This window comes from Anser brachyrhynchus, assembly GCF_964034855.1.
Source record: "Anser brachyrhynchus genome assembly, chromosome: 1".
NCBI lineage: Eukaryota > Metazoa > Chordata > Aves > Anseriformes > Anatidae > Anser > Anser brachyrhynchus.
Window position 1 is genome coordinate 72,367,801 of NC_137694.1, and position 25,154 is coordinate 72,392,954.

Sequence of the window (25,154 nt, forward strand, 5' to 3'; positions counted from 1 at the left end):
TTTCAGGTTGCAAAATCAAGTTGCATTAAGGGTACAGCCAGCTTAAGTAACTAATAGCTCCATGACATCAAAAGGATGTCCCTGCCATAGCTCTGATATTGTCAGTCCTGCACTCTCCCCTCTTCATTTCCAGCCACGCAGCTCCAGCCTACCTTTGGGCTGGCTCCCACACTGTCTGACCTCTCTGGCCACATCTATAAGAGTAAATAAACCAGGGTCAGAGCTCAGGCTTGAGTCATACGTGTTAGCGTTCTCTCTGACACCATTTTGGCCCACACCAGCTTGGTATTCTCCCAGCCAAATGCCCAGACCTGGTTAAGGAAACAGCTATCTGTTCTGGGAGGAAGGCTGCTAGGTGTGTGCGGTATTGCCACTTCGCTCTGGGTCCAGAGAACAATCCCCAGCATATTTTATTACCTAGTATAGACACAGCCTCAGTGAAACAATCTGGCTCATTAAACTGGTAGAAACATAACACAGGAAAAATGTAAATAGCTTGAGATAGCTGAACGGACTCACTGAAGGGCAGCAAAAAGGAAGGAAGGCTGGCATCCACGTTGCTGGCAGGAAAGGAAAGAAGCACGAAGAGAGAGCATGCCTGATCTTTAACAACAGTTGCTGGATCAGATCAGGCCATGATGTGCAACCACACCTCTCACTGCAAGCCTCGTATTTGCAGAGCTATCAGCAACAACACAGAGAGGGGACAGCTGATTCTGTTTTTTTCATACCCACATATCAGGTAGAAGAGAAATAAAATGAGTGATAGCTGCAAACTAAACAATTCTATCTTCTTCAAGGATAATCACTATTGAATTTCAATAGGATTTATAATCTTGAGAAAATGCAATTCCCTGTAACAGTTAGAATTATGGCAGCTCAGTGCACTGAAAATCAGGTGCCCAAAACATACATTTAAAAGCTGAGAATTTGGCAGCTGTTTGAAAACATTGGCCTGTTTATGTACAGCCACATCTCTATGGAAGCACAGTACACAAAAAGTACAGCTGCTGTTTTTTTCAAAAGCAGTATTCTGAGCTGCAAACTATTCTCGTCCCTTAGCTACATGTTTTCTAAAGCTGCTACCTGACTTGTTTCTAGTCAGTCTGGCCTGTGTAACTCCACACAGCAGTCTTTTGTTCCACGGTGGATAAGAATAATAATAAATAAAATATTAAAAAATATTTTCAGAGGTAAGAAACAGTTCAAAATTCTTACATGCTCTTCTCTCTGGGCAGCTATGTGCAATACGAGTACGCACACTGCACCATTTTTAAGTTTCAGGTATATACAGCTTAACAGTATAACTACATTTTATGCCACTGAGCAAAATTTCCAATAACCACCGTGTCAGAAACTACCACAGATAGAACGTTCTCCTGTTTACATAGCTCTCCTCTAGTGAAGCTGCATCCATACAGCATCTTCCATTTACAACAAATCTGCCTAGGAAAACCCAGTAATACAGCAAACGTACTCCAAACTGAATGTTTACCTACTGGCTAAGAAAAAGATTTGAAAAGTCACATTTAACCATTTCCAACTTTGCTGACTAAACATCACTGTCGGGTATTCTGTGCATACCTGTGCTGGTTATTTTTTCCATTTTTTTGTAGGACTACTAACATTCATCATGAATCTAATTCTAGCCTCCATGAGAAACATATTTTTAAGCTGGCAATGTGTAGCTCCTGTTGTCTTCCCCTGAAAACTGCCAACAAGCCCACAATATTCACTATGACCCGTGGGCTGCAACACATGAGACTGGGTGAATTTGTGGATTGCTATAATGGAGCATTGCTCAGCCCCATTGCAAAGAATGCCAGCAAGCACTTCCTGGCAATAAATCCAGGAGTCTTGAAACCAGCCCTTCTTGACAAAACACGCATCTTCTCCCTCTTTCCACCCTCAAATCTAAGTTGTTTTATACTATATTTTTCAATTTAACTACTCCAGGGAATATTTTTCACACATGTTGAATAAACACACGAGGAGGCTTTGTTTTCTTTTATATGAGCCTGCACTATGACTCTAATGCCATGCACTTAATAACATCCTTGCTGAAGCAGTAACACTAACAGGCAAATGGGATGTATCAACAGTAATTGAAGTCTTCACTTTCAAAGAGATTTTGCTAGAAGACAAAAGTTCTTACCATCTGAACACTCACGTTATGGTTTAAATTCAACAGTTTCTTTTGTGAATTGCTGTATCAGTAATTTCTAGTAAACAATTAAAATGAAACAGGCATGTACAGTCTTATTTATGTAACAAAAAAAGAACTGCAATACAAGTCTACACGCAGATATTAGAAATTTTTCAGACGGTAGAGCTGTGCTGGATGTGTAGATATAACCATTAAGACAGTAAGCCCTGCATCAAAACCTTGATAGAACAGTTTGAAATGAGCCTTTTTTTTTTTTTTTGGTTAAATCTAAATAACATTAGGACAGACCGTGATAATGTTTTTGCATGCAAAATACATCACACTCCAAGCTACTCAACAGTAAATGCTCTCAGCTCCAGGATTTCATACACATTTGGATGAACAATAATTTACTCAGCCAGCAATTTACTTGCACACTGAACATCAGCTCTGGTTTCCTTTTACATACTTACCAACAAACTGGACTATTGAAATATGAAAATAGTGGACTAACTTGCTTTCACATGCATGTCAGCTGGCTGGAACCAAATGCCAAAAAACCTTACAACTTCAGTAGCTGCTAAGTGCCAAGTAGCAACTCTGAGTTTCTCAAGGCAGATGCATCTTTGACCAGGTTTCTTTCTCCATTTGGAAAGCTAAAGTGAATAATTTTTTAGTTTATAAATACATAAATAAATAAAACCATATGATTGTATATCAACATTTCTAGAGAGGGATAGGTAATTTGCCAAATGCTTGCAAATACTCCTCATATTGTTAGTGTTTCCACATGTATGAGACAACTTGAACTTAAAACAATAAATTTAACGAATGTAGTACTGCAACAAACTATCCTGTTTGCTTGTTCTCATCTTTCAATCTGCAACGTACAAAAAAAAAAAAAAAAGCTCACGCTTACAGCAGTTTAAAACACAGCAAGTAACCACACAAACCAGTGATGTAACAAGCCTTTATCAGGATTAGAATTACCAGTGAATTGTATTTTACAATTTGTATCCATCTGTGCAAAAGAAGCCCTTTGCTGGACACAGAAATTATACTTCCCAGATATTTAAAAGACACATGCAATGCACTTATAAATAAATACTGTTTCATAAGCAGAAACCATTAGAACTGGTATGAGGAAGCAGAATCACATTTGGCAACATCTCAATGCAACATACAATCTGGTCACACAACGATCTGCTTATATCGATTTAGTGTTTTAAAAACACACTAGATACTATGCTTTTAAGAGAGAGAGATTTTAGTTTCTAACAATCACTTTTATTTTGAGTATAGAGATGATTTAGAGCCTCATCTTACAGGATAAGTACTTTTTCACTCAGTGTCTATTCAGCATTTTACAGACCTGTTCCTGTGAGATGCTGAACACTCTTGAACACTTTTAAAAACTTAAAAATATTAAGAATTCATCTAATTAAGAATTCTACTGGGTAGCGCCTTTACACAACTTCCTTCTATGTAAACGTCCAACATAGCAACAGACACTACAACATAAGGAAATATTACTTACACTGTTTTCCTGATTGTGCCACCTTTCGTGTCACCTATTTGTTTGTACATCTTGCTCAGATTTCTTTCCTTGTCAGTTGACTACATATTAATCACTCTTTACAGAAACTGTACCTCAGATTTTTTTCTTCTCTAGTTGTTCAAAAATATTGCCAAGGTAATTCTCAGTCCATGTATTTACTCACCACTTCACGCAGCATCTTGCAAGGTTGAAACAGAAGCTCTTTTCCATAATATGTTCCCTTTCCATTTCACGTGCACATTGGCAATAACAAGGGTCTCTTCATTAATAAAAACGTGCCAACATTCTTTCTTTAAAATAAAAAAATAAACAGTCAACAAATTTTCCCATAGCTTACTAATCTAACTTTATACTGATATCATATAATGTACTGCTTTTTTATATTCATGTCTCTTCAGAAAAAACAACATGTCACTTCACTTGAGCTAAACCTGTTTTGTTTTGTTTTTTAAATGGCTGAGGTTGTAAATACAACACTTAGTTTTACAGAAGGACTACACTGACATCTAGCTAACTAGGCTCTGTGACTGGTACATGCCAATATCATTCCAAGCTTTTTTCTTCATGCTAAAAAAATAATAATAATAAAATAAAAAGCCCTCAGTTAAGACCACTTCAGTCAAAGCCCTGTGGTATTTTAATTACTTGTTATAAAACAAAATACTTTTACCCCTAAGAAGAGTTCTCACAGAAGTTATAGTCTTTATGTAGACAGACTGTTATGGATCCTGAGGTACACACACACGTCCCACAATATGTCTTTGGGGTGTGGTTGGTACTTGAAAGGCCAATTGCAAAGGGAGAGATTTTATTGTTACATACTTTACAAGGCCCGTACTGAAAAAAAAAAAAAGCACATACATAGCTATATAAAAATAAATACTGCTTTGATTAAGTTGACTCCCCAGTCCACTCAACTCAAAAACAAACAAGTTAAATTTAGGGAGATTTTGCAAGAGCAGACAGATTAAATTAAAAATGTTAAAATTCATGAATGCTGTAAGAATGTTTGTATTTATAATAGATACAAATTCAATTTCGTTTATTCTCCCAGACAAGTAAGGCATTCTCTTCTTCATCTCATAACAAATATTCCAGTTGCAAGAGAAGCAACTAGGAACTGAAATCACAGCAGGTAAGCCAAGGCAACATAAACAAGAAAAAAGCCCTATTTGCAATTTTGAAGAAAGCACTTCTTCTGAAAACTGAGAACTGAAAAAAAATTTACTTTGCCCTCCTTGACCACTTCAGGTAAAGAGTGAACACTGTAATCCAATTTCTAGAACAAGATGAATATCCTAGGCCACTTATCCTACTGTGCTGTAGGACACAATCTTCTCTAATGTTTTTGTAACACTCAACACAAAATATTAAAAACATAATGACACTAAATCACAACAGAAATGCAACCCCTATTCTTTGCTTTAAATTTCATAATTCCCTGTGAGAAGACTACAGTTTTGAGGGGCATGAACAGAAAATGAAGACATTAAAAAAGCAACAACAAAACTGAACTGCAAGTGAGAAAAAGGCTTTCAGGACGTACAAGATTATCACAGGCAAGCAAAACTCTCTATGCCGCCTGAGTGTACAGGATGAGAGTCAATACAAGGCATCAGCAGATTGATAAGAACTTTTTTTTGGACTATGTCAAGTGCTCCTTCCAAACATGGGAAAAGCAAGAGGGCATGCTGGCCACGCAGTTGTACAAACCTCTGATAAGGTCTGGGCACACACTCATCCTTCTGAAACAATACCTTGTGCTACTTAAAATCCAACAAGTTGCCACGAAAAGTATCTGAGAGCCAAGGGCTGCTGGATGGACAGCTAATGCCAACTAACAAAGGTTATGATACTGGTTTAGCTTAGCGTAGGCTTGTGACCACATCACATGAACCACCACTGCCGTCAGTTTCAGCATGAGACCAGGTATCTTCAGTGTTATGGCAACAATTCAGAGTTTATAAAGGAAACGCTTTTCAGTTTTGCTACCTGCAAAGACCACGTGAATCACAACCCTACGATCTGTGTTTGATGCTATTAGGAAAGTCAGTGCATGTTCTATAACACAAGTACAGTTTGATTAAACCTTTCCGTCCCAGCAAAACTTATGCAATGTCTTTATTTGTGAAGTACTACTAAGGCATCCAATGCCACCAACATGCCAAACATCTTTAGTCCAGATAATCCTGGCTGACGATGCCTGTACTCATACAGCTTTCATCTGAGAGCTTAGGAGCAGCTACTCGTGCGAGTGAGACTGTGCTAATCTTAATATGAATACACAAGGCAAGACCTTGTAACACTCCTTTCCGTTTCTGTTTGAACATTATCTTTTCCACCTGCTTTACAGATGGCAAGCGGACAGCCTGGTAGGAACCATCAGGAACACGTTTTGCTTGTCAAACCACAGAAGTCGATACAGGGGGAGCTCCCACAGACCCACTCCTTGCTCCACAGGTATCCTGCTCTCCTCCAGCCAACTGATCATGAAAAAAGTACACCCTGACCAGCCAAGCCAAGGCAACCTCCAAGTGCAAATCCTCCATCTGGTTCCCAAACAGGACAGGCAATTCAAATGCACCACACCAAAGCGACAGGACAGCAGCAAGCTGGCACCTTGTGCAGCAGAACATCACCTTCCACCTCTCCATTCCCCGAGCCCCAGCATCCTGACATCTCCCTGAAGTTTCTAGAATTGCTTTTTGGACTAGAAACACGAGCTTCAAACACCAGGGATGCCCCTCCTTGCCCTTGGACCCCCAGGATGCAGCCCAGCAGTAGAACATGGCGGTAACGTGAAGTAAAACCAAACTAAACCAAACCAAACCAATCCAAACCCAACCAACCCAAACCAAACTCATCCACAAAATCACAGGATCGTAGGATCCCAGAATGGCTGGGGTTGGAAGGGACCTCTGAAGGTCACCCAGTCCAACCCCTCACCGAGCAGGATCACCTACAGCACACTGCGCAGGATGGCATCCAGGCGGGTCTTGAATATCTCCAGAGAAGGAGACTCCACAGCCTCTCTGGGCAACCTGTGCCAGTGCTCCGTCACCCTCACTGTAAAGAAGTGCCCCCTCGTATCCAAACTAAACCAATCCAAACTCAACCAAACTGATCAAACCTGCCCAAACCAACTCCCAAAAAAAAAAAAACAAATTAAACCAAACCAACCCAAACTAAACCAAACGAACCAAGCCAAACCCCCCCAAAACAAACCAAATTGAATCAAACCAACCCAAACTAAACCAAACCATCCCAAACTAAACCAAACCAAACCAACCCAAACAAGAGTAAACCATCCCAACCGAACCCAAAGTAAACCGAACCATCCCAAGCCAATCCAAACTAAGCCAACACAAGTTAAAACAACCCAATCCAAATTGAACCAACCCAAATTAAACCCAACCAACCCAAACTAACCCAACTCAGACCAGACCAGCCCAAGCCCACTCCCCGCACCCGCACCCGCCCCCGCCCCCGGCCGGGAGCCCCCCGCCGCCCCGTACCGTGCTCAGGCCCTGCCCGCAGCCGCCCGTGGAGGCGCTGCCACCGCCCGCGGCCGCTGGGCGCCCATGGGCGCGGGGGGCGGGGCCCGGCCGCGACCGCGGCGCCTCCCAACGGCCGCTGCCCGCGGGAGGGAGGGGGGCTGAGGGCAGGGGGCGGCGGCGCCGCGTCCCGCGCCCGGTCGGCGGCGGGGTGACAGGTACCGGAAGTGAGGTCGCGGCACACACCTCCCGCCGCGGCCGCGCGCCATTGGCTGGGTGCGGGGAGGGGAGAGCGGCGCGGGCGGGCGCAGCGCGGGCGCCTCGGTGTGCCGCCCCCCGGCACCGGCACCGGCACCGCCGCGGCCCCTGCCCCCTGCCCGTGCCCACCGAGCCGGGCGGGAGCGCGGCGCCGAAGCTCCCCGTCAAGGGCAGATAAAGGCCGGCGGCGCGGGAGGCGAGGGCGGCCGTGTGGGGGCGAAGTCTGTGCTCGCCGCCTGCCTATACCCGCTCGCCCGAGCTGCTTGTGGCGCGGGGGGCCCCGGCGGGACCCCCGCATCAGCGCCAGGCCCCCGAGGCCTTCTCTGGCCTGAGAGGGAGAAAAAGGGGGGCTGCTTCGGGGCGCCGCCGGGGCAGGACCCCTCTGGGGACGTCGGCGGTGCCTGGGACCCCAGGGAGGGCGAGGAGGGCCCGCGAGGGGCTTAGTGTTCTGGGAGTTAATCCCAGGCAGCACTTAGTACACCTCCCCTCCTAAATAAAACCCCAAGCAAAGCTCTGTGAAGGCCTTTGATTTCTTGAATCTTGTAAATCTTCAAAAGGTAACACAAGCCACAAGGGCTGTGTTTTGGCTTTTTATCCCCCTTCTGCTCTTTCACTGCTCCATGCATACTGCGTTTCTTGATTATTCTCATAATTGTTGTGGTTATCACTACAGAGAAAAAATCACTAGATTACTTTTTTAATAGTAAATTACATTTTTACTTTCATGTTCTCACTCATTACTGACTGTAGTAGCCAAGGACAGGGATGTCAGGTGGAGAGAACACGGCCTGTTCCATACACTTCCAATGGGAAGTTCATTTAGTTGTATCACACATGCACACGGGGCTTCTGCTTATTTTTACTGCATGGAATCACACTTTATGATAGCTCAGAAAACAGAAACAGGACCAGAAGGGAAGGAAAGAGAGCTCTGCGCTGAAGACACCCTACTGCAGCAAACACCATAGATCATTAAGGTTGGAAGAGACCTCCAAGATCATCTGGGCCATCTTCAGTTCCGTACATTTCTCAGCCGCTAGGTTAAGCACTTGAACCTGGATGCTGGAGCATTCACTACAGAAACAGCAATGAAAAGAGGGTGGAAAACAACCCAGAAGGCATGCCTCAGTGAAAAGCTGCAAAAGGCACTATTAACAGCAGAAAACTGAAGTTAAGGAAAGCTGACACATTTATAGTAAGTTAAGGCTTCTTCAAAGTGGTTTTGGTCACAGCCTGACTTCTCAGCCAGTCGTGCTGCTCCAAGTTCCATCCCAAACCAGGCCAACACCCAATGCTGCAAGAATCAGCTGGTTTAGAAAGTTAATTCCTAATTTTAACACCTACATATTTCCTCACAGTGTGTGAGTAAGAGAGCTGAGCTGATAACGAGGATCAGGGACTATAAAAGATCTTATCCGAGCAGATGAGCTTTGCATTGTTTGCTTTTGTTTCTGTTTGTCCCTCCTGCCCCTACCTTCCCCCCTCCCCCCAATATATCCAAACATAATGAGCTTCTGTACAACTACAAATATATATTGTTTAGATTGGGTACTTGATCAGCTCTTAAAAACAGAACTCTTTCCCCTTTTGTTCTGTTAAGGAAGCTGTGGAGAGTGAGGACACTAAGTATCCACATTGAACTAGCTTTAGGTGGTCTGTTCACATGCATGGGACTACTACTGGTCTTGGAAATGACAAGCACTAAGGTGAAATTCTCAAAAAGAAAGAAAGAAATCTTCATCTCGTACTGGGTCACACATTAATGTGATCCCCAATTCAGTAAAACCATGAAAATATTTATTGAAATTTAAAATGATCTGTGGGCCATTTTTTGTTGACAAACTACAGGTTCCCCACCCCATGCTTACTGACAGTCAAGCTCACAGCAGCCTCCATCTGCAGCACAGTCAGTGAAGAGGACCATGATATCCAAGACATGGAGGAGAACTCTACTCAGCCCTACACTGGAAATGTTTTCCTTTCAATAAGTTGTGTATGTTTTGTCCATGAAAATGGCTGGTGTTGCAGAACATATCTGTGGTAAAGAAGGAAAATGTATCCCACATTTCAAGTATTATCCAGGAGACCAGATCAATTCCTTTGGTGCTGAAAGTGATTTTTGTGTGTACCTTGCTGATAGGATTGCATAAATCCGTATCGCAGTTTGAATCTTAATAACATACTAAATATCATAAACACCCATTAGCTATTTAAATGTGCAAGCTTTTAGAAATCTGAAATTAGATTATTTACCAGGCTTTTAGATGGAATAAGCTTTAATTACTGTTATATTCTATTAATATGCAATAACCATATTGGTGTTGCCTAACAGATTGACAGTTGTGAAACAAGCAGACTTGTGCAGTAGCTGATTTTCCATCTTTTCAGCATCCAGCTGGTTTTGTCAGAGGTCCTCACTGTCACACACAGCATTTCTGTAATAAAATGTTTTCATTTGTAAAACAAAAATGCCTTTTTGGTTGTTAAACAACAGGCAGGGAGTCTTGTAACAGCTATGTGGAAGGAGATGAGCAGATTCAGTCAGACCGTGGATCAGAATTTTGGGAAAGGGACGAGAACAGCAAAAGCTCGTTGTGCTTTCACCACCTCCTCCAGTTCCTGGTGACATGCAGGAAGTGGGCTGCCCCTGCGCTAAAATACTTGCTGTGGTTTCTCTTGCTGATCCAACGATAGGAATTTTAACAGACAATGTGCCTCAGTTTTGCTGTGTCATCACGAAAGACTTTCCTAACAAGGTCAGGATGAGAAGTAAAATGGGGCCTTCCCGTTTAGATATTTATCTGAACAGAAAAACAGCATATCCAGCATTTCATAAGGTGGAATAGCACATACGTGGTTCAGTTTCTCTTTATGTGACTACCAAAGTTTTACTGAATTACCGTTTACTCAATGGAAATTATTTTAATACTACTGAATTAGTATTCTTAAAATAAGTGGCCAGAATATGACAAGAACAAGCTTCATGAACAGAAGTCCCTACCAAGTATATAAAAACTTTTGAGTGTAATTTAAGACTTTCTATGCATATTTTTGTGCAGGCTGAATCCTGCTCCTTTGTGATCAGTCAGAATAGCTCAAAGACAAAAGTCCCAAGTGATGATGAACAGAAGATGATGCCTTGATTTCTTTCAGTTAAATACATGGCTTATATGCATGTGTGGTAGGCAGATTACTGTTAAAAGAGCAGTTCTCTCTCCAGATCAACCCACTTAAACAAGCAAATGAACTGTTGAAACAGTGGAGAGCTGTGATGTGCCCATCCTGATCTTTTCTGCTGAAGTCCTGTCCCAGCATAGCACTTGTTTTACTGAAAGGTCTGTGCTGCTGGGTTTTGTTGCTGTTTTAGAGTATGCTGGTTGGTTTTAGATGCAGGTCTCTGGGTTGGATTAGAACAAAGTTCTATGACAGGTAAATTAACAGGTTTAAGATAAATCATCTCAGGCTCACATGCCTCATTTTAATATGACAGGTTCTGAAGAGAACCAGGGTGCAGGTTACAGGTTTACACAAGTCTAATTTTCCACAAGACTCTCTAGATATTGGATTATTTTTTAGCCTAAGCTAAGGCTTAATTTTTCAACAAAATAAGGGATTAAAGTTGTTATTTATATTTAATTTTCACTATGGATGTTTACTATGCCGTATCATCAATGTAAAGTGTGGACCCAGCCATTCAAATCATCTCTATCCATATTTGAAAGTGACTTTACCATTACCCCTTATTTACTGGTGAAATATTTCATTATTTGTCAGAGTCTCAAGATCAGACATTCCAGATGTCAGTACATCTCTTCTGATGAGAAAATTGTGGAATTACATTTTTTTTAACATGATAGTTCTCCCATCATTATAACTGTAACTGTTTCATTTCTCCATTTTAATGAAAAAAAGTTGTTTTTTTGAAGAAAAGCTGTTAGTGGTGAGCAAGCACTTCTCTTACAGTAACAAAGGATGCACACAGTAAGGGTAAATGAAAAGAGAGGAGATAAACAGCCCCCTCCATGGTCTTCCTGAGGGAAAGCTCACACTTGACCCTTCTGCAGGGGAACCGTAGGGCAAAGTATCAGCTTGAAAACAGTGTATTGGAAAAAACAATTACTCCTAACACTCAGCTGTTCTGTTCCTTCCCAAATCCACCTTACAATGTCATCTGAATCCCTTCTTCGTCCAGTGTAAGACTCCTTTTCTATGCATTTCGATTTCATTTGACAATCTATTACCAGATTCAGCAGGCCTAAGCAGATTGAATACTATTTGAAGGTTTCCTGTTTCAAAGACAGTGTTTCTTTTCCTCTCCAGGCTTCTCACTTCTTCCAGCTTTTGCTCTGTTCTTTCAGTGAAGTCTTTGCAGCCTCTTTTTCTCCAGTCTCTGTTTCACATTCAGTGTTTTATCTGTCACGCTGAGATTCTCTTCTTGGGTGACATCTTTAAAATCTCTCTGTCATCACCACCGTAACTGTGATTCATATCTTATTCATTACTTGATTGTTGCAACATCTTTTTTTGGCCTCCATTCTTCCCACTCTGCAGTTAAAGCTATTCTTTACTGTCCCTCTCAAGCCTCTTTAGCATTTGCACCAGCTCTGTACCCCTTTCTGATGGCTGCATCCAATTCTCAACCCTTCTTTCCCATAAGACCATGTGCACTGCCTGCTGTCCTTTAATAATCATGCTAAAATCTACACTTTTCCTGAAGAGCAAGACAAAACACAGAAGCAAGAAAGAATGCATGGTGGAATTTGCTTCTCAATACAATTACTAGCAACTTATACCTAGTTTTGTTTAAAAAGTGTACTGCATTCATTTATATACCTCTGCAGCATGTGTGTATGCCCTTGCATGCCTAGATTAGTGTACACCCCAAGTGGTAAATTCTCCCAGCATACTTCAGCCAATACTTATTTATTCTTGTCTGGCTTTAGTTGTAGCCTTAATCTAAGGTTCAATAGTTTCTATGCCTTTGCTCATGTATTATGCAGAGTTCAGGAAGGAATTACCATGTAAATGTCAGCTTCCCGTGATCTCAGCTCTTTGCAAGTAATTCAGTCCAGACACAGAAATTAGAAGTGAACTTGGAAGTTATGTTTGCCTCCATACTAACTACATACACTTCATTCTTCATGCACCAAAGGTATAAATACATTTATTTAGCAAGTAGATGCTGTGATTTTAAAAGCTGTGTTATTGCCAGAGCACCCAAGGAGACTCAGCGTGAGTCATGTTTACTTATGTTTGTTTAGGTGCAAAGTCCAGTGACTTGGCTTAAGCTCCTTTTGAAGGTGAGTTTAAAGCTAAGCTCCTGGATTTTTTTATTTTGTTATTTAACTGAGGCAATTAAAGGGAAAGTACAGGTTGCATGCTGCTTTGAGATTGGCAGCACGTGGCAAGCAGGTTGAAAACACACCAGGTATTACTAGGACTTTGCATCCACTGCAGTGCATTTTCCAGAGCCCATCTAAACCACACTTTTACACTGCTCCAAGATCCTTAATGCAAGGGGTTTCTCTTCCTAGTCATTTCAAGTGTATCCTATCAAGTAAAAAATTTGAGTTTGGGTGCTAGGGTGTGTGAATCTGAGACTTACTCAAAGCAATTAGCTGAGTAACTATTCAGCTTAAATTGTTTTCCTACCTTGTTTTCAGGCCATGACTAACTCTCACCGTGCTACACCCATCTTTTCCAGCATTCATGACTGATATTTTGAGCATATGCTAGAGGAACATTTTATGAAGAACAATCATGTATTTCATTTTGGAGCACTTTGCTCAATTATTACATATCTACTAGGTAGATTTTTAAGAAAAAGAAGCATACATGCAGTTGGGCTGATGCTTTTCAGGTGCCACTTCTTGCTTCACACTTCAATTGTCCACGTCCTCATTCAGATATTTCTCACCGTTCTTTAAAATGGTCAGCTTTGTCATGTGAATATCATAATTAATTCCCAAATAGATTTTTGAAAGCAAGACAGTACTTCCAAAATTGCTTAAAATGTTTGACAAAATAATTTGCAAACATTCAGGGCAGGCTCATCTGAGGCCAGCAGCAGAAAGACCATAGTTTTCTGATATTGTGGCCTAAGGAACATCCCAGCACTGAATTCTACCTTTTCTTATCCTCATGCAATGCTGCATCACGCTTCCATTTTCCCACCACTGTCTCTTTGCTGGGCCATGCTGTGAACCAGATCAGGAGGCCTGTTCAGCTGAAAAATAATTTTTAAAAGCTGCAGGAAATAAAAATCATTTCCTGACCTAATTCCTGGCACATCCCCCATGTACCGGAGAGGTGTCATGCTGCGATGAAGGAATGCCGACTGATTCCTTCCATCTTTGGTACCTCTGAAACATGCCTGGCACCAAACCACGGTCAGGCCTGACCAGAGAAACAGAGGAGAAGACAGCAGCGGGTGAGCTGAGGAATCAGGAAAGAGAGAAAAGAGCTTGTTTTGTTAGAAGGTGGCTACAGGGAATTCTGAAAAAGAAGGTGGTTCTCAAACGGATGAAGAACAAAACCAGTAGAACTCTGTAGGACCAGCACACAGGGTTGCCCTCTTTACTTGGATGTAAAGAATATAAACAGCAGCAGGAGCTGTGATGTTCACAACCCTCTGAACTTAGAAACCAGGAAAGGAAGTATTTCAGCAACACCAAAGCATCAGCTGCTAACACTATATTTATCCAAACCGTAATGAACAACTTTAAATAAGAAGAGCTTATGGAGCCGTGTTTAGCTGGAAGATCTGTGTGGGAGAGGGGTGGATACCTTTGGACTTTGTTAATAATTAAGTGGAGGAGTGCGCTAAAGCCTATGGAATGGATAGTACGGCAGTAAAATTACAATGACTCACTGAAGTCTGAGGTTAGCAAACAGACAGAAGTAAACAATATCACACGTGACAGATCCTTGTGCAGCTAGACCTGTCTCTCTTTAGTGAAACCGTGTCTGAAATGCTTCCTTCACTTCTGGAAACCTTGTGGAAGTAATCTGATACTGAACCTAAAAGAAATAAAAACTGTTGCATTCAGAGTTAGATTCAAATCTAGTGCAGGGTTTTTGTTTTTTTTTTTGGTAATAATCCCTAAGGTAATATCTTGCCTGTTAAAAAAAAAATACACAAAGAAACCTTATTTTCTCAGATCACTTAGCTCCAAATGCAGTGAGTGCCAGGATAAAAATCTGGATATATAGTTTAAAAAAGGCAACAGCAAAGCATTCTGTGAGCTGCAGGCCTTTCTAATCTGCTTTTCTGTATATTAGTGTCACCAGATGTTCAGTTTTTCACTGAATTGTTTTAGGGGGTCTCTCCTATTTTTTAATTGTTATTAATTCTTACCTATATTAATATAATTATCTGCCTTTCACCTTCTGTTCATGCTTTGAGGTAACACTCAGTCCGCTGCTACACTTGACTATAGGAACTGGCAGACCAAATTCATCCCATTAGCATGCAAAGGAGCAAATATTCAGAAGTCATTCTCCTATCAGCTACTTGCTGCATGCAGAGTTTATGTGCAGTTCTTATTGGGGTTCCCTATTTTGACAACCATAGCTGGAGACCCCAGAGGTTCCCAAGCCACTGGGAAGCATCAAGAATGGGACATGAAAAACTACCAAGTGCCATTCTACAAGAAACAAACTAAGTACAAGAAGCAGAATACAAGAGCATTTAATTAGAGACTTTGCATAGATTTCACATCTTTTTTAAGTCATGCTACCCAATTGCAGTTTCTTTGATTACCTAATCCATCTGCATGTATGCCTGCAAATATTTGCTAAAGAACTCAAAATATTTGCTGTTTATCCTGGGGAGCAGTACTACAAATATTTGTTTGATGTCCAGACTAGGATTTTCAAATGTATCAGCTAACTCAATATTCCTTTAATTTATTTCCAATTAATCTAGAAAGAAAAAAATCTCTCTTCTGTATTCCTACCCTGTATGTCTCTTTTTGAAATGTTTACATTCTAGGAGTTTACTTGTTGAAGATATGCAAAAGAAAAAGTGCCCTGGCAGTCTCACACATGTCAACAGGTCTCTCATCTTAAAAAAAAAAAAAAAAAAAGCCTTTAATGCAATATACAAATATACTTGCAGTGAGCTCCCTGCACCACTGAGAAAATGGGGTGAAGACAAGGCACTGTTATGTTATCATAGGGTAAATGAGGCTAAGATTAACCAAGGGTGTGAGTGTGCTGACTTCACCTAATTGCGTGGCAGTAGAATTACCAGTGCTGTCTCTCCACTTAAGATTTTACGGTTAGATTAGCTATTACATATTACTGTGCTCTAAAACAAGTGCTTTGGTGTAAATAAAAACAAACAAGAACCTTCTTTTGATCCAAGAAAACTCTCATTTCAGCACAGAGTAAAAATTCTTTTTTTTCTTTTAAAGCGCCATGCCATAGCTTAATTTTAAGAGGGGAAACTGGGTCACGTAATCACAGAACAGCCAAGGTGGGAAGGGACCTCTGGAGGTCATCTGGCCCAGTCTCCTGCAGGGCCATCTCGAGAAGGCTGCTCAGGACTGTGTCCAGACAGATTTTTAATTATCTCCAGTGAGGGAGGCCCCAAAACAATTCCTCAAACCAAGGTGTCTCAGGTTCCAGAACTGTACTTTATGGCTATTAGGGCACCAGAGCAGTCTTTTGGAATAATGCCAATGTTGCCACTCAGCATTACTGAAAATAGAAAATCCCATTCCCTCTTCTTACTCTTCCTTCAGGCCTATAGCTCTGCCATTTACCTTCTTTTGGCTTTGGTGTTTTTCGGCCCCCTTAGTGAATCAAAATTTGCTTCACTAAACTGGCAAAAAGTAATTTTCTGTAGGTTAGTGAGTTGGGCTGACTCATCCAGGAGGCAGCTAACACCAGAGCAGGCCCACAGAAGAGGAGAGGTCCTCAGGACCAAGCAAGAGGACACCAGATCCTCCCTGTCACAGCTGTAAGATATTACATCAGTTCAGATGTTTGTTAAACCACACCTTGGAGGAAGGTGGTAAAGGCCACTCATTGGGGATGTTTAAAAGTAGATCAAGGAGTAGTTAAAATCACTGTTGGGTGGCTTGGTTTCTGATACAACCAAGATCAGTTTTATTCCTCTTTTCTTCCCCCTTGTCTCCAAACCCCTTGACTGGGGCAACACCCCCCTTAGCAAACACCCAGTGTCCTTTCCTGTCCTCTTTAGATGCCCTTTTTAAAGCCCTTTTTATTTTGTGTTTTTTTTTTTTTCTTTTTTATTAGTGTTTTCCATTGACTACCATCAACATAATTATACCAGAGTTCTTGCTCCTGTTAGCCTAAGCAACCATGCCAGTTTTGGGGGGCAAAAATGTTACACTTAACTCAGTTTTGTAGAGTGTCGTCTGTCTATCTTTAGTTTTGCCAAAGCAAAAGAGTCCAAGACACCTTAATAGCTTCCATTTGCACCTAGCTGGAGAAAAGATAATGATCTGAATTGGTCATTATCCCATGATCAGTCCCCTGAACCATATACAGGAAAATTAATGTCATTAAGTAATAAAGCTGAACTATACATTTAAAAAATGTCTGAGTCAAACACTGGAATCAAAGTATTCTTAATCCAAAAGCAATTAAATTCTGATTAAAAATAAAAGATTAATACAACAGTGAAATTTAAAAATCTGTGCAGTTCCTCGGGGAGCAGAGTTGGAACAACCAACCTCTTTTCATTATTCTTTTTTCTGTTTCTACCTCTTATGTTCACCTTTTTTTTCACTCCAGAAATAGAAACTTTACAGCTGGTATATATGTTACACTAATGATGCTTTGATTTAGAAATATACCTACAGATGTTAAATTAATCTAGACAGATTTTATTTACCTTTGAGACCTAACTACAGTGTTTTCTTTTGGAAGGTATTCACATTTTATTTGGCTCTGTGGTTCATGAAAGTCTGTCTGTCCCTGCATAAATTATGGTTGATTTCATGTTTTTCTCAGACCATGTCCATACATTTGAAAGATGTATATTATCTACCTAAGGATGTACTTCAACATCTGTTTTTAATTTAGTTGCTAATCTGGTGGCCCTGCTTTTTTCTTCTGTAAAAAAATTTAATGTCAAATGGGCCCAAGCCTATCAATTCTGTTCTTTAAATAGCCTCCAGTTATAGCTACTCCATGGTGAAAGGACAAACCATACATTAAAAGAGAAGCTTGATAATACAAATGTATGAAAATCCACCCTGAATGTTTGCTGTGTCTGTTTGCAGCTCTCTGAACATGTGTGGCTGGACTCTATACAGCTCCAATGTGAAACACCAGGCTGTACCCAGAGCAGCCTGTACCAGATACTAGGTTTCTGATAAGCTCCTGGATACCAAAGATTATTGGACAAATATGTTTCATACAGTAGTGTACTATTAGCAGTGTACAGAGGGATTTGGCCAACCTCTTTTCAGTGGTTTGTGGGGATAGGACAAGGGGCAATGGCCACAAGATAGAGCACAGGAAGTTCCGCACCAACATGCGAAAGAACTTCTTCACAGTGAGGGCGACGGAGCACTGGAACGGGCTGCCCAGGGAGGTTGTGGAGTCTCCTTCTCTGGAGATATTCAAGGCCCATCTGGATGCCTACGTGGGCAGCCTGCTCTAGGGAACCTGCTTTGGCAGGGGGGATGGACCTGATGATCTTTCGAGGTCCCTTCCAACCCCTTCGATTCTGTGATTCTGTGATTCTGTGACATTATATTGTTTTTTCCATTCCTGGTCACAAGTCATCATAGGGCTAGAAAAAATTTGGTAATTCAATTCCAAGGCTTTGTGGTGCTTCAGCAAAATTAAAACTTACTTTTAAAATATTCATGTACCTTAACAAAAACAACAACAACAAAAAAAAAAAAAACAAAGAGCAACAACAACAAAACGCTCTTTTTTTTTTTTCTTTTTTTTTTTTTTCCCCACTGGATTAATCACTCAGAGCAATGTGCTAAACACACTGAGCTGTTCTTTGGGGGATCATGAGGATCAAGCCTCAGCTCTTGGCAGGCAAGTCCCTCATGCCATGCATGCTGCAACCCACCATTGTTATTTTTTATTCACAGCAGGAGAGCAGAATGCTCTACAGCAAGTAAAGGGATATCTCCTCCCCTGGGAGCTTATGCTATAGCAGGAGATGACACCCAGGAGGACTGGGGGAACATGAGGGTCAAATTAAAGGTCATGATGAAAGCTTGACGCGGTATGTATATTTGGCTAATACTGCTTTGAACTTCACATGCTCCATCAATTTTTATGGGTGCTATTCAGACTGGGGCTCAGCAATGGGCAGCTGGCATAAGGAAGGGGAAATGAATGTACTGCTGAGGTGTACCAGTTGCAGAGACATTGTGGAAGAAACAGAGACTTTCATACTGTATGTTGTTGGCAGTGGAGAATTTTGAGTGGAGCCAGGAGACAGAAGGACACTGTAGACATTTTAGCTCTTTAGTCTCCACAACCTGTCCACCTCATGCCCCATGGGGACTTGGGCAAAATGACAGGGTTTTCTCTCTCTCTCTCTTTTTTTTTTTTTTGGGGGGGGCGCTGTTCTGTGAGAGTGTTGTGATTATTTTTGCCTTGCTGGAGTCACCAGTGTAGAAGAGATACAAACCCAGAAAATTATTGAAAAAAAAAAAAGAGAAAAAAGAAAAACCCACAAACAAATAAACAGGAAAAATATATTCTCATCTTCCTCCAATATCATTACCAAAAAGTATCAGTGGTCAACAGGGTAAAAATATAGCCTGTAAGAGAGCTAATAAGAGGTCAGTTTTCATGCAGATTGTGTAACAAAGTCATAATCCCTGTCTCAGGAGTAACATGTATGGATGCATATATTTCTTGTATATATTCACCTTTTATTGATATGCCTCCAAAAATCTGTGTCAGAACTTAGAGAGATTAAGACAGAAGCAGAGAATACATAACACATCGCCTTATACTAACCTGAGAAGGTAGTATTAAATGTAAAAAAAAACGCCTTGCTTTTCAGGAAAAAAAGGATAATACCTAACTAACAAAAACACCTTTTGTTCACATCAGGCAGAACACAGCCTCAGATCTCACATGAGATGGTGCTGATCCTAAGGGATCAATTGGCATGTCTTTTTGGTCCTTCAGCATAAATGGAAATTACACCTAAAGCACAGCAAAAGAAATTGCTTTGTAGTATCATGCTGTAAGCACACTGATACACTCTCTACAATATCTAGCAAATGCCCTAAACAGGAGCTCTGAATGCTCTGTTAATTACAATACAGAGCTTCTCTTTACCTAATATTCACAAAGCTATACCTTCTGTTGTTTTTCAGAAGCTCACTGCTTTTTGCTGTGCCTCTTTCCAGATGTGTTCGGTGTGCTTATCTATCTCACAGACTGAGTTTAACTGTAGTGTAAAAGCTGCAGCTCTTTCATATTTTTAATTTATATTACTGTTTTCTTTGCTCTGGCACCACAAATGAAGTGGCTTTTTGCAAGGTTCACAGTACAGAAATAAAACTGACTTTCTCTTCCTCACTGCTCTTATAATTGAATGCAGAGATGTTGGTGGTGTTAAGAAACAAACTGCCAGGATAAGCATTTCTCACTATAATAGTCAGCATATACCAACATGCTTCTGAACAACAGCAACAACAAAAATCACTAATTAAAAAAGTAGTAAAAACCACACACAATACAAATTGCAGGGATTCCAGGCCCAGTGATAAATCAGGGGGAATTTGATATAACGAGTGATATTTTAGAATGACTTTCAAACATTTGACAGAATTACATGACCATTTAGCAAGCACCATCTGCACCAAATGAAGATCAGTGCATACGTAAATTATACTCAGATTTACTGGAAAGTAGACCATCACTTTTAGATTTAATAGAACCAGCTTCCTATCATTTAAAAATATTTCTCCTATTTGTGTTACAAGATGACAAGAATACAAATAGGTGATTTCTCTTAAACTTGTATTTTTTTTCTAATAAGAATATATTGTCTCTACAAATAACAAAGTATACCTGCCCCAGAAATTATTTAAACCTAAAAAGAGATATTTTCTGTTTAAATTACTCTCTGGTAGGAATAAAACATTGCATTCCCTCTTCTGAGGATGTTCTCAGATGCAGACAAGGCAGGAGCTGAGCAAATCAGTCATCAAAAACACTCAAGTAAACCCTAAATCCAGTTTTAGCATACCATAAGGTATGCTCTGTGAATAGTTTCACATTACCAACAGCTGGCTTAAAATAGTAACAGGACAATTGTGCCATCCTCGAAAATAATGATCCTATCATAATAAAAATATTTGCATGAAGTAAATGGACATTGCATAACTGTGAACTTTTGTACCAGTGATTATGCTGCATCAAGCCATGTTAAAAACGAAGTAGAGATACTGGAAAAAAAATGGGCATACAACGGCTTGTATACTTCTTCTGATGTTTATAAGAATATCCATTTGTCCATTTGTCCTTTGAACAAAGACAAAAGGACTTTTACTCCAAAACCAAACTAAAACAAAACAGAACCAAATAAACTTGCAGCACCAATTCTTCCTTATTTCTAGTCCATTCAGAGCTTTGCAGTTTTTATTACTTCACCAGAAATCATCTAGCAGAGAGTTCTGCAGCAGAAAGAGCAGCAATCCATTTTGGATATTGTTTGAGGTTTTCATATTGGGCCAGATTCTAAAAGACATTCTGAACCTATGGAGCACTCCGAGTTGTAACCCTTAACAAAAATTAAGCATCTCTCCATGTTGAGGACGGGGGAGACTAACACACTCCAACACACATAACCTTGGGGTACAGTTTCCCCATGTGCAGACCCTGAAGTTGGAGCCACATGAATTTGATGTCTTGATTCATCTTCTGCAATTAAAAAAACATCCTTACATTCCTTTCCTTCCCTCTGCTCACTTGGAAACTTTTTTTTTTTTTTTTTTTTTTTTATGAAAAAGGTTTAAAACATCTGTAACGAAAGTCATAATTCACCTGTGGATGTGATTAATTTTACAGCTGGCTCTGAGGCTTACTGATTTCAGAGAACTGTGAAATACTGAAGCTCTCTAAATGTTCATTGTATTGTTCCATTTAAAAGCATAGTTCTGTGTAAAGCTAAAAAAGAAAAACCAGGCTTTCTTATATATTCAGTGCAGAATGAAATAATCACAGTGAACCTTTCTGCAATAAAATAAAGTACTACTTTTTCTCCCACTGTAAAATACTAGCAAAAGCACAGGAGTTCTTTTACCAAATGAAAAAAAAAAAAAAAAGTTTTAAAATACAATCAGGTAACTTAGAAGGGTCTTGAGCCACCAGGGGAAATGGACAGAAGTGCATGTTCAGCTGTGTCATGAAGGTTAACAGCATGGTTACAGGTTTACCCTTTAACTAGTGGCAACCTGACTGATCTGTCACAGCTCCCACTGAACTCCAGATCAGCCCTGGGGTCAGAGCGATACTCTGATGAAGATTTTCAAAACTACATGATGGTACCAGGTTTACAAAGAGATTCTGAAGAGGCCTGCATTTCTAATAAGAAAAGATTTATATATATATATATATATAAAAAAAATTAATATATATTAATTATTGATTAATATATATTAATCAAAAATGATAACGTTTGGTTTAATTGCTGGCCTATGGCTTTACACCATAATGTCAAAGAGTCTTATTGTTCTGGAGCTCAATTCTCTATTAATCAAAAAGAACATAAATCAGGAGAAATTCTAGGAAAGAGAAAAGGGTAACTCCTTGGAGAAGACAGCAAGGCCCTCTGCAAGGCGATTGCTAGGTCTCTAATCCATTACAGTGTTTATCCAATGATAACAAAGTCGTATCTCTTTCAAATTTGGAATCAGCACACTTTGAGTTCTTCAGTGGTAAAATTTATACATCCCTCACCCTGTTGGGAAGCCAAAACATTGCACCAAAGCTCCCCTGGAGCTTTGGGTGGAGGTACAGGGCTGGGTTGCAAATTAACATAATGTGTTTCAAGCACACCTGAAAAATAATTTTAAAATGCAGTGATGACAACGGATGAATGGCTGCATTCAGGGACATGGCTAATGATAGCTGTTCCTGGCAGAAACCTCTGTGAGAGAATTTACTCCATGCTAACAGAGTAAAGGAAGGAGTAAGCTTAGAAAATTGTCTCTGTTCGTGCAGTCTACATGAGGTAGTCTTCATATTGGGTGGGGTACATTTTAAAGTGAAGCTGAATTCTCTCCAAAGTTTCCTGAGAAAATTTATGGAAATGAAAAGTGTCCCCAATGACAAGCTAGTAAAACCAGAAATTTGAAGTGCTGAGATACCTGGAACTGCTCAGAACACATCCAAAGGGCTATGTCAAGATGGCCTACAGATCTCATTTTACTACTGGACGTTTTCTGACAAAATGTGGAACCCAGCATTTTACTTAACAAGGAAAGGATAGCAGAGATGATTTTTGTCTCTCTATAGAGAGCAAAAAAACAATGCTCTTGCTTAGATCTATGTAATAGGGACGTGTCATGGAAATAGTTTCATGGAAGAGTTAGTTAAGTGAGAAGTATCCTTTTGGTGAGCTGATGTGGTCCTTTAAGAAACACCATTAATCAGTTGGATGTCCTCTTCGTGTGTTCGCAAATGACCGTGTGTTTACTAAATCCCTGTTGCACAGGCTATCGTATGCCATTGGTTTGTAGATGGCATTGTCATAAGATTATTTAACGATGTTCATAGGGAAACACGTGATGTTGGGAGAGAAATAGCACAGGTGGAATTCTCGAGAGCTAGACTGCAATTGTGGTGGTCACCCCCTCTTGCTGTTTTAGTTAATTGAATTAATTAATGTGTTATTTTAATAAATTAACTTCTTGATATTTCTTTGGCACTTCTGAGCCTAAAAATTATATTATTGTCCTGTATAAAAACATACGTGCATCTACGGCAGTCTGGGAAAGACCAAAGTCAATAAACTTTCTATGTTCTTTGTATTTTTAACCTTGTCTAAATGCAAGGAACATGAGTATCTGCCACCAAAAGAGAAGCACATTCATCTACTTTGGGCTGGCACAAATTACTATAAAAAACTGCCATACATGATTCAAAAAGTACAAATACTGCATCTAACAGTTATTTTCATTACCATTACTAACATGAAAGCTATAATTTCTCTATTATGTCTAGTATATCAATAACTCACATTAATGCACTTATCTTCTTCACCTGTTTGGAAAATCCCTCTTCATACATAGCAAACTACGACACCACTCACAAAATTTTATCAAGTGGCATTTCCAGGGAGACTGCTAAAATACTTAATAGTCCAGATTGGCTTGTGGTTTTTTGTTGGTGGTGGTTTTTGTTTGTTTGTTTGTTTGTTGGCCTGTGGCTTTTTGTTTGGTTGGTTTTTGTTTTTAGGACATCAAACTGAGACATGAGTTACACAGCAACACTGGCTTTCAATGGAAATCAAACTACAATTTTTTATACAAAATTCTAACTAAACAATTTTAAGTGTTCTGCTTTCTAAATGGTGTAATTCACTGTTGCCTTTATATTTGCATCATAAATATATAAGAAAAAGAACAATTTAACCAGTTTGCAGTAATTTTATTTTCCAAATATATAGTGCTAATACTTATTAATGACAATAAAGATCATGATAAACATCTGACCTCTAGTGGCAGCTTTCTCAGAACATGCTTTAAATATGAGAAAGAAGTGAAGGAGTTGAAAAGGGGAAAATGGTTAAAAAACAAGCTGGAATTGTGAAAGGTAACCTGAACTTTCATAAGATGCTTTACTAGTTTTTGTCTAAATATCTTTGCCATCAAGATCACAGTTCAGAATCCAGGATAGTATTGCTTCTGAAGCTTTTATTCTTGAATCTTCTGAGTTGATTACTTCATTTAAGAAATGTGTAAATGATTTTCCAAAAAGAAGTTTTCCAAAAGAAATATAGCAACATTCTAGTAAGTTTTATAACTTCACATAGAAAGTTTTTAGTAAATTTCTTGAGCTGGTTGATTCTCCCCTCCACGCACGCACAATTATTCAACAAGTGCATTTGGATCCTCACTAGACTTCATTCCTTCTCCTCAACTGACACATAACATTTGCCCAGTGAAAACACATGCTTAACTATCAGCACTCTGTACATCAAATTTGCATTCCTGTTGGACTAAAAATACAGTAACTATTCCATAAACAAAGGTCATAGCCTTCCAAATTGTGTGGCTAATCTAAATATTAATCCCCTCAATGAGAACCAACAGTGTTGTTTTAACCCCTGCAGGATTAAATTTCAAAGCACTAGTTTGCATCACTACAATACAAACTTTCTCCTAAGCCAAAAACATTAGCTACAATCTAAATATACTTTTCCTTACAGCTTCACAAAGGCTTCAGGCCAGTGAAACAGTCTTGTTAATGTGATGATGACAAATCTGCAGACCGGCTGGAGCAATGTCAGATTCAAAGGTTCATTATTTTTAGAGTTCGAGTTAGAATAACATATGCTTATTTCCTGAAGCCAGAATGAAAACTGAGTTACGTAAGACTCAAATCATTTTGTACATTAAAAACAAGTTGGTACAGCTATATGAAGTTATGATTTCTGTAAAAACAGCCATGGTAGCAAATATTGTAGCCCATTTAAATGATTAGTTATGACATAATAGAGATAAGTTTA

General features: G+C 39.9%; 1 protein-coding gene and 1 long non-coding RNA gene across 9 annotated transcripts in view; one reads left to right on the forward strand and one right to left on the reverse strand.

The window, feature by feature from the left end:
- PPARA (peroxisome proliferator activated receptor alpha) overlaps positions 1-25,154 on the reverse strand; it is a 74,059-nt gene that overhangs the window by 35,209 nt on the left and 13,696 nt on the right. For 3 of the 8 annotated variants that reach the window (XM_080576607.1, XM_080576609.1, XM_080576608.1), the window contains exons 1-2: positions 7,220-7,366; positions 3,868-3,994 (exon numbers count right to left, since the gene is read on the reverse strand). The gene's annotated coding sequence lies outside the window, so the exon portion shown is untranslated. Of the gene's footprint in view, positions 1-3,867; positions 3,995-4,349; positions 4,370-7,219; positions 7,393-25,154 lie in introns of those variants that run through there. The other 5 variants (XM_080576605.1, XM_080576606.1, XM_080576604.1 and 2 more) reach the window with 4 other exon arrangements.
- Positions 7,306-19,132, forward strand: LOC308188041. Its single transcript, XR_013945119.1, has 2 exons — positions 7,306-7,416; positions 9,305-19,132. It is a non-coding gene; the product is annotated as an uncharacterized lncRNA (long non-coding RNA).